Consider the following 7,497-nt stretch of genomic DNA (forward strand, 5'->3'; position numbering starts at 1 on the left):
TTTCAAACCTGTGGCCATGTCTCCTTTACCTAAAATTGTGTGAATATATGCATGCTAAGTGTGTATGTAGAAACGTGCAGGTGTTAAGGTGTTATGTTTTTTCCTTTTTACCTCGATCAGGTTTCTTTTTTTCTTTTTTTTTTTTTTTGAGAGGGAGATTTTTGCTGTAGGGGATGTGCACTCACTGGAGAAAGAGAAAGGGAGAAATCACCTCCCAGGGATGATGACCATGCTGCAATCCCTTCTCCATTCTCCTCTCAAGATCTCAGGCATGCAGCCCAACATGAGGTTCAAGCTGCTGGATCTGGAACTCTCGAACTTTGACTACATGGGAGTTCAGTGACATGTCCATTACACGACCTGCAGGTTCCCCTACCTTGATCAGGTTTCTCGTGAATATTTTGTTGTTTTCTAATTTCATAGGCATAACACTATTTTTTTAAATAAAGACATCTTTTTTAAAAATGTTATTTATTCATTTATTTTCATTTGACTAGAACGAGACACACACACACAGAGTAGGAAAGTGAGAAAGCAAGCCACCAGGTAAGTCCAGGACTCGAACCGTGATTGGCCATGTGGGAGTGTCCAGTGCTTTAACCACCATGCCACCTGCTGGTCCCCATAGGTATAACACTTTTAAAAAATATTAAAACATTTTAGACTAAAATACCTTTAAATATAATTGTAGCTATGTCTTGAAATTTGGTATGAAGTCTATAATTTGTCAACATATGTACAACAACAAATGCAATGTTACCACATTAACAGAAAGAAAGATTAAAATCATATATGATCAGGACCAGCAGATAGCGTAATGGTTATGTCACTGGACAATCATGTAGTTGACTGTGGTTCAAGTCTTGTACTTGTTAGTTTAAAACTCACGCCAGTAGTATGTACATGCGTGCCCAAGATCCCAAGAGGAGAACGGAGGAGAAGGGATTGTGGTGTGGCCATCCCCCCCAGGGGGTGATTCTCGCTTTCTGTTTCTCTCTGGCGAGCACATGTGCCCAATAACAAAAAATTTATCTCTCTAAAAAAGAATAAAATGACTATATAGATGCAGAAAAAGCATTTGATAAAATATAATTTCCCAGGGACCAGCAAGTGGTGTGGTGGTTAAAGTGCTGGACACTCCCATGTGACTGACCATGGTTCGAGTCCAGGACCTGGTGGCTTGCTTTCTGACTTTCTCTGTCTTTCTCTGGTCAAAATTTAAATAAATTAATGAATTTAATTAAAAATAAATAATTATTTTTAAAAATATAATATCCCTTCATGATCAAGACTCTTCTCTACATAATAAAAGCCATATATGACAGACCTGCTGCAAACATCATACTGAATGGGGGGAAGCTAAAAGCCTTCCCTTTAAAAACTGAAACAAGACAAGGCAGCTTACTCTCTCTGCCTTTTTTTTTTTTGGAGAGGTTTTTGCTATAGGGCGCATGCGCTCGCCAGAAAGACAGAAAGAGACAGACAGATGTAAAGCGAGAAATCAGCCCCCAGGGGGTATGGCCACATCACAGTTCCTTCTCCATTCTCCTCTCAGGATCTTGGGTGCACACGCACCCGGTGTGGGTTTAAGCCACCGGATCCAGGACTCAAACTGCGGTCAACTACATGGGAAACCAGCAATGTAGCCATTATGCTATCTGCTGGACTCTCCTCCCTTTATTTTCTCTATGCATTTTTAACATAGTGCTGGAAGTCCTAACCAATGCACTCAGGTAAGAAACAAAAATAAAAGAAGTAATTTTTTTAAATGATTTAATTGTGGGAACAGCAGTTGGCCTACTGGATTCCCATGTAGTCAACCACAGTTCAAGTCTTGGACCCAGTGGATTAAATTCAGGCCGGGTGCATGTGTGTGTGTGCCCAGGATCCCGAGAGGAGAATGGAGGAGAAGGGATTGTGGCGTGGCCGTCCCCCCTTGGGGGTGATTTCTCACTTTCTGTCTCTCTGTCTTTCTGGTGAGTGCACGCACCTTATGGGGAAAAAAAAAAAGAACTCTCAAAAGGTGATTTAATTGTATTTACTTATTTATTTTAATTTGGCCAGAGAGAGAGGGAGAGAAAGTGAGCAAGCAAACTGCCAGGTCTGGGACTTGAACTGCGATAGGCCAAGTGGGAGTCCAGGGCTCCAATCACCACACCACCTGCTGGCCCAAGAATTAAGTTTTTGAGAGGTTTTTGCTATAGGGCGTGTGTGCTCGCCAGAGAGACAAAAAGCGAGAAATCATCCCCCAGGGTGGGTGGTCACGCCGCAATCCCGTCTCCATTCTCCTCTCGGGATCTTGGGCCTGCAAGCACATGCCCCTGGCGTGAGTTTAAGCCACAGTGTCTGGGACTGGAACCATGGTCGACTACTTGGGAGGCCAGTGACATAGCCATTATGCTATCTGCTGGTCCCTCCCTGCTTTTTTTTCTCTATGCTTTTTTAACATAGTGCTGGAAGTCCTAACCAATGCAATCAGACAAGAAACCAAAATAAAAGGCATTAAGCTAAGAAAAGAAGTAATTCTTTAAAAAGTATTTAATTTTATTTATTGTTACTCTTTTTTAAATTTGACCAGGGAGAGAGAAAGACAGAGAGAGGAAAAGTGAGGAAGCAAGCCACCAGCTCCGGGACCCAAACCATGGTTGGCCATGTGGGAGTAGAGCTCCCTTAACCACCATGCCACCTGCTGGCCCAAAAAAGAAGTAATTTTTTTAAAATTATTTAATTGTATTTATTTATTTATTTAAATTTGGCCAGAGAGAGAGAGAGGGAGAGAAAGTGAGCAAGCAAGCCACCAGGTTCAGGATTCTAACTGAGGTCGGCCATGTGGGAGTCCAGCACCCTTAACCACCATGCCACCCTATGGCCCCTCTATTTTTTCTTATGCAAAACTACATCATGACTTCTCTTTGAGAAGACATATAAAAGATTGAGAAATCAACCCATAAAGTGAAAATATGTCTTAGAACAGATATTTCAAATACTTATTGACTGACATAGTTCAGAGAGAGAAAGAGGAAAAGTAAGAACACAAGCCACCATGTCCAGGACTCAAACCACGGTTGGCCATGTGGGAGTCCAGTACCCTCAAGTACCATGCCACCTGCCAGTCCTGCTGCCCAGCATGAATTTTAAGCCTCCATGTCCAGGACTTAAACTGCAGTTGACTGGGGATCCAGTGACATAACCATTATGCCATCTGCTGGTCCCAGAAAAGAAGTAATTAAACTGTCCCTATTTGCAGATGATGTGATTATATATAGAGAAAATTCAAATGAATCAAAAAACTACAAGTGATAAATTGCTTCAGTAAAGTTGCAGAATACAAAGTCAATATACACAAATGTATAGCATTTTTATACATCAACCATGAACACACTGAGACAGAATTGAAGAAAACATTCCTATTTATTATAGCTAAAAAACAAGATATCTAAGAATAAACCTAACCAAAGAGGTGAAAGACCTCTGCAAGGAAAACTGAGAAAAGAAATTGAGTATGATCAAAGAAATGGAAGGACACCCATGTTCTTAGATTGGAAGAATCAATGTAATCCTACCCAATATAGAAGAATCAATTTAGTCCTACCCAAATTAATTTGCATACTCAATGTGATTCCAATCCAGTTACCTGAGACATTCTTCACAAAAATAGGAAAAAAATTTACGAGGCTGGAAGGTGATGTGGTTGAGGTGCTGGACTCCCACATGGCTAATGGTGGTTCGAGTCCTGGACCTGGCAGCTTACTTTGTTTTTTTTTTTTTGGTTTTTTTTTTTTTTTTTTTTTTGGAGAGGTTTTTGCTATAGGGCGCATGCGCTCGCCAGAGAGAGACATAGAGACAGAAAGCGAGAAATCACCCCCCAGGGGGGATGGTCACACCGCAATCCCTTCTCCATTCTCCTCTCGGGATCTTGGGCACGCATGCACATGCGCCTGGCGTGAGTTTTAAGCCACCGGGTCCGGGACACAAACCGCAGTCGACTACATGGGAGTCCAGCGACATAGCCATTACGCTAACTGCTGGTTCCCCCTGGCAGCTTACTTTCTTGTCTTCTCTCTCTGGTGAGCGTGCAGGCTCTATACCAAATTAAAAATATATGTATAATAATAAATCAAATTAAATCTTTTTAAAATGAAAAAACAATTACACAATTTGTGTGGAATCAAAAAAGATATAATGCCAAAGCAATACTGTACTGAAAAACAAAATAAGTATCTCACTACTTGACTTTAAAGTATATTACAAAGCAGTGATAATCAAAACAGTATGATACTGGCACAAAAATTGATACTTAGACCAATGGAACAGAATAGAGAATCCAGAAATAACCCCCAAATCATACAGTCAACTGATCTTTGATAAAGAGTATAAGACAAAGCAGTGGAGAAGAAGTCTTTTTAGCAAACAGTGTTGGAAGAACTGGATATCCATCTACAGAGAAATGAAACTGGACCCCTATTTCTCACCATTTAGAGTTAACTCAAAATGGATTAAAAATTTAAATATAAAGTCTCTAATTACAAAACTACTAGTAGAAAACATAAGAGAAACTTTTAAAGACATTGGAGTAGGCAAAGATTTCTTAAATAATACCCCTAAAGCACAGGCAGTGGTCTCTAAATAGACAAGTGGGATTACAACAAGCTAAAAAGCTTCCTCACAGCAAAGGAAATTATAACTTGAGTGAAAAGACAACCCTCAAAATGGGAGAAAATATTCACAAATTATTCTTCAGGCACGGGATTAATATCTAGAATATATAGGGAATTTATCTAGAATATACAGGGAGCTTAAGCAGCTCACCCATTAAAAGAAAAAAAGAGAATAATCCAATTAAAAATGGGCAAATGGGACCAGTAGATGGCATAATGGTTACATCATTGGACTAGTCAAAACTCATGCCAGGCACATGTGTGTGTGTGACCAAAATCCCAAGAGGAGATTGGGAGAGAAGGGATTGCAGTGTGGCCATCCCCCCAGGGGTTGATTTCTCACTTTCTGTCTCTGTCACTCTCTGTGTCTCTGGCGAGTGCATGCACCCTATAACAAAAATCTCTCTCTCAAAAAAAATGGTCAAATGTATTGGACAGACAACTCTCCAAAAAAGACTTAGTAATAGCCAAGAGGCATACGTAAATAATGTTCAAAGTCTCTTGTCACAAGGGAAATGCAAATTAAAACTACAATGAGATAAAATTTAACCCCAGTTAGAATGGCTAGGGTCAAAAAAAAAAGTTGGCTAGGCTGTGGGTAAAAGGGAATTTTTGCACTATTGGTGGGAATATAAATTAGTCCACCCTCTGTGGAGAACAATATTGGGGGGGGAGGGTCTCAAACCTATGAATAAGGCTTCCGAATGACTCAGTAATTCCACTTCTTGGTATTTACCCAAAGGATAGGAAAACAATGGAAAGACATCTGCACATCCTTGTTTATTGCAGCATTATTTACTATTGCTAAAACATGAGACCAAGTGTCCCAAAACTGGTAACAGGGTTGAAAATCTGTGGCACATAGGCGCCAGCAGGTGGCATAGTGGTTAAGGCTCTGGACTCCCATGTGGCCTGCCACAATTTGAATCCTAGACTCCGCAGCTGAAAAAGCACACTGGGCATGTGTGCATGCATTCCTAAAATCCAGAGAGGAGAATGGAGGAGAAGGGATTGCTGCTTGGCCATCACCCTGGGGGTGATTTCTCATTTTCTGTCTCTGTCTCTCCAGTGAGCTCACACACCCTATAATAAAAATCTCTAAAAAAGAAATAAATTAAAGCTTAGGCAAATATATACTATGGAATATTACACATCTATAAGAAATAGTAAGTTCCTATCATTTGACTCAAAATGGATGAATATAGAAGACTTAATGGACCAGCAGTTAGCGTAATGGCTATGTCACTGGACTCCCACGTAGTCAGCCGCAGTTCGCATCCTGGACCCGGTGGCTTAAAACTCATGCCGGGCGCGTGTGCGTGCGTGCCCAAGATCCCGAGGAGAATGGAGGAGAAGGGATTGCAGCGTGACTATCCCCCCGGGGGGTGATTTCTCACTTTCTGTCTGTCTGGCAAGCGCAAGCGCCCTATAGCAAAAAACAAAAACAAACAAACAAAAAAAACCTCTCCCCCCCAAAAAAAGAAGACTTAATGTTGAACAAAGTGAGCCAAACTTCAGAAAGACACACATATATCCCCACTTAATTTGTGCTGAGTGCTATGTGGCAGAGGTTGAGAGCCTTGAAAATGTGATGGCGGAAAGGATCGATGTAAATGCTAGGGACTGTAAGGGGGATAGCAGATGGTAGAGAGTGGGGTGGTGGAAGGTGGGTGTGAAGTATAAGGGAGGAAACTTTTTTTTTTTTTTTTTGGAGAGGTTTTTGCTATAGGGCGCATGTGCTCGCCAGAAAGACAGAGAGAGACAGAGAGACAGAAAGCAAGAAATCACCCCCCAGAGGAGATGGCCACACCGCAATCCCTTCTGCTTTCTCCTCTCGGGATCTTGGGCACGCACACACGCACCCAGCGTGAGTTAAAGCCACCAGGCCCAGGACTCGAACTGCCCTCGACTACATGGGAGTCTAGCAACATAGCCATTACACTAACTGCTGGTCCCAAGGGAGGAAACATTTGGGAGATGGAAAAAAGTAAAAAACAAGAAAAATAGAACTTGTTCATTATGAAATAAAACAAAATATTGTGCAGACAAGAATATGAAAGAAAAAAGTGGTATGTGAAATTTAAGAATAATATATTAAAATTATATTATCAGAAATATGGAAATATACAATATGTATTTTAGATTAATGATATTGTTATCACAATTTACTGGCAAGGTATAATGTATCTTCAATTTAGAGACATGTTTCTAGCTGTCCACCATTGTCTAAATCTAATAAACCACCGCTGTTAACTAGCAGACAATCAAATAAGAACTTTATTTATATGGTGAATAAACCATTGTGGTAGCATTTCTCTTTGTCCCATGTATAGGGAGAAAAGAATGAATAAATTGAAAAGATAAAACTTCAAGAATTTGGGGCCACCAGGTGGCATGGTGGTTAAGGGCGTTGGACTCCCACATGGCCAACCACAGTTTGAGTCCTGGACTTGGAACCTTGCTTTCTCACTAATCCCCCCCACTCATGTCTCTCACAGTCAAATTTTTAAAATAGTAATAATTAATAAATTTGGACAGGTAGTTCTTTTAAAAATAAAATATATATATATAAAAAAAATTACCATTCTATTTTTTACTTTATTTTTTTAAGAATCATTTTATTTGGGACCAGCAGATGGCATAATGGTTACATTGTTGGACTCCTGCATGGTCAACTGCAGTTCAAGTCCCGGACCTAGTGGCTTAAAACACATCAGGCACGTGTGTGTGAGTTCCCAAAACCCCGAAAGGAGAATGGAGGAGAAGGGATTGTGGCGTGGCCATCCTCCTAGGGGGAGGGGGACGAGTGACTTCTTATTTTCTGTCTCTCTGTCTCTCT

The sequence above is a fragment of the Tupaia chinensis genome, unplaced genomic scaffold (assembly GCF_000334495.1).
Source record: "Tupaia chinensis unplaced genomic scaffold, TupChi_1.0 Scaffold138400_1, whole genome shotgun sequence".
NCBI classification, from domain to species: Eukaryota; Metazoa; Chordata; class Mammalia; order Scandentia; family Tupaiidae; genus Tupaia; species Tupaia belangeri.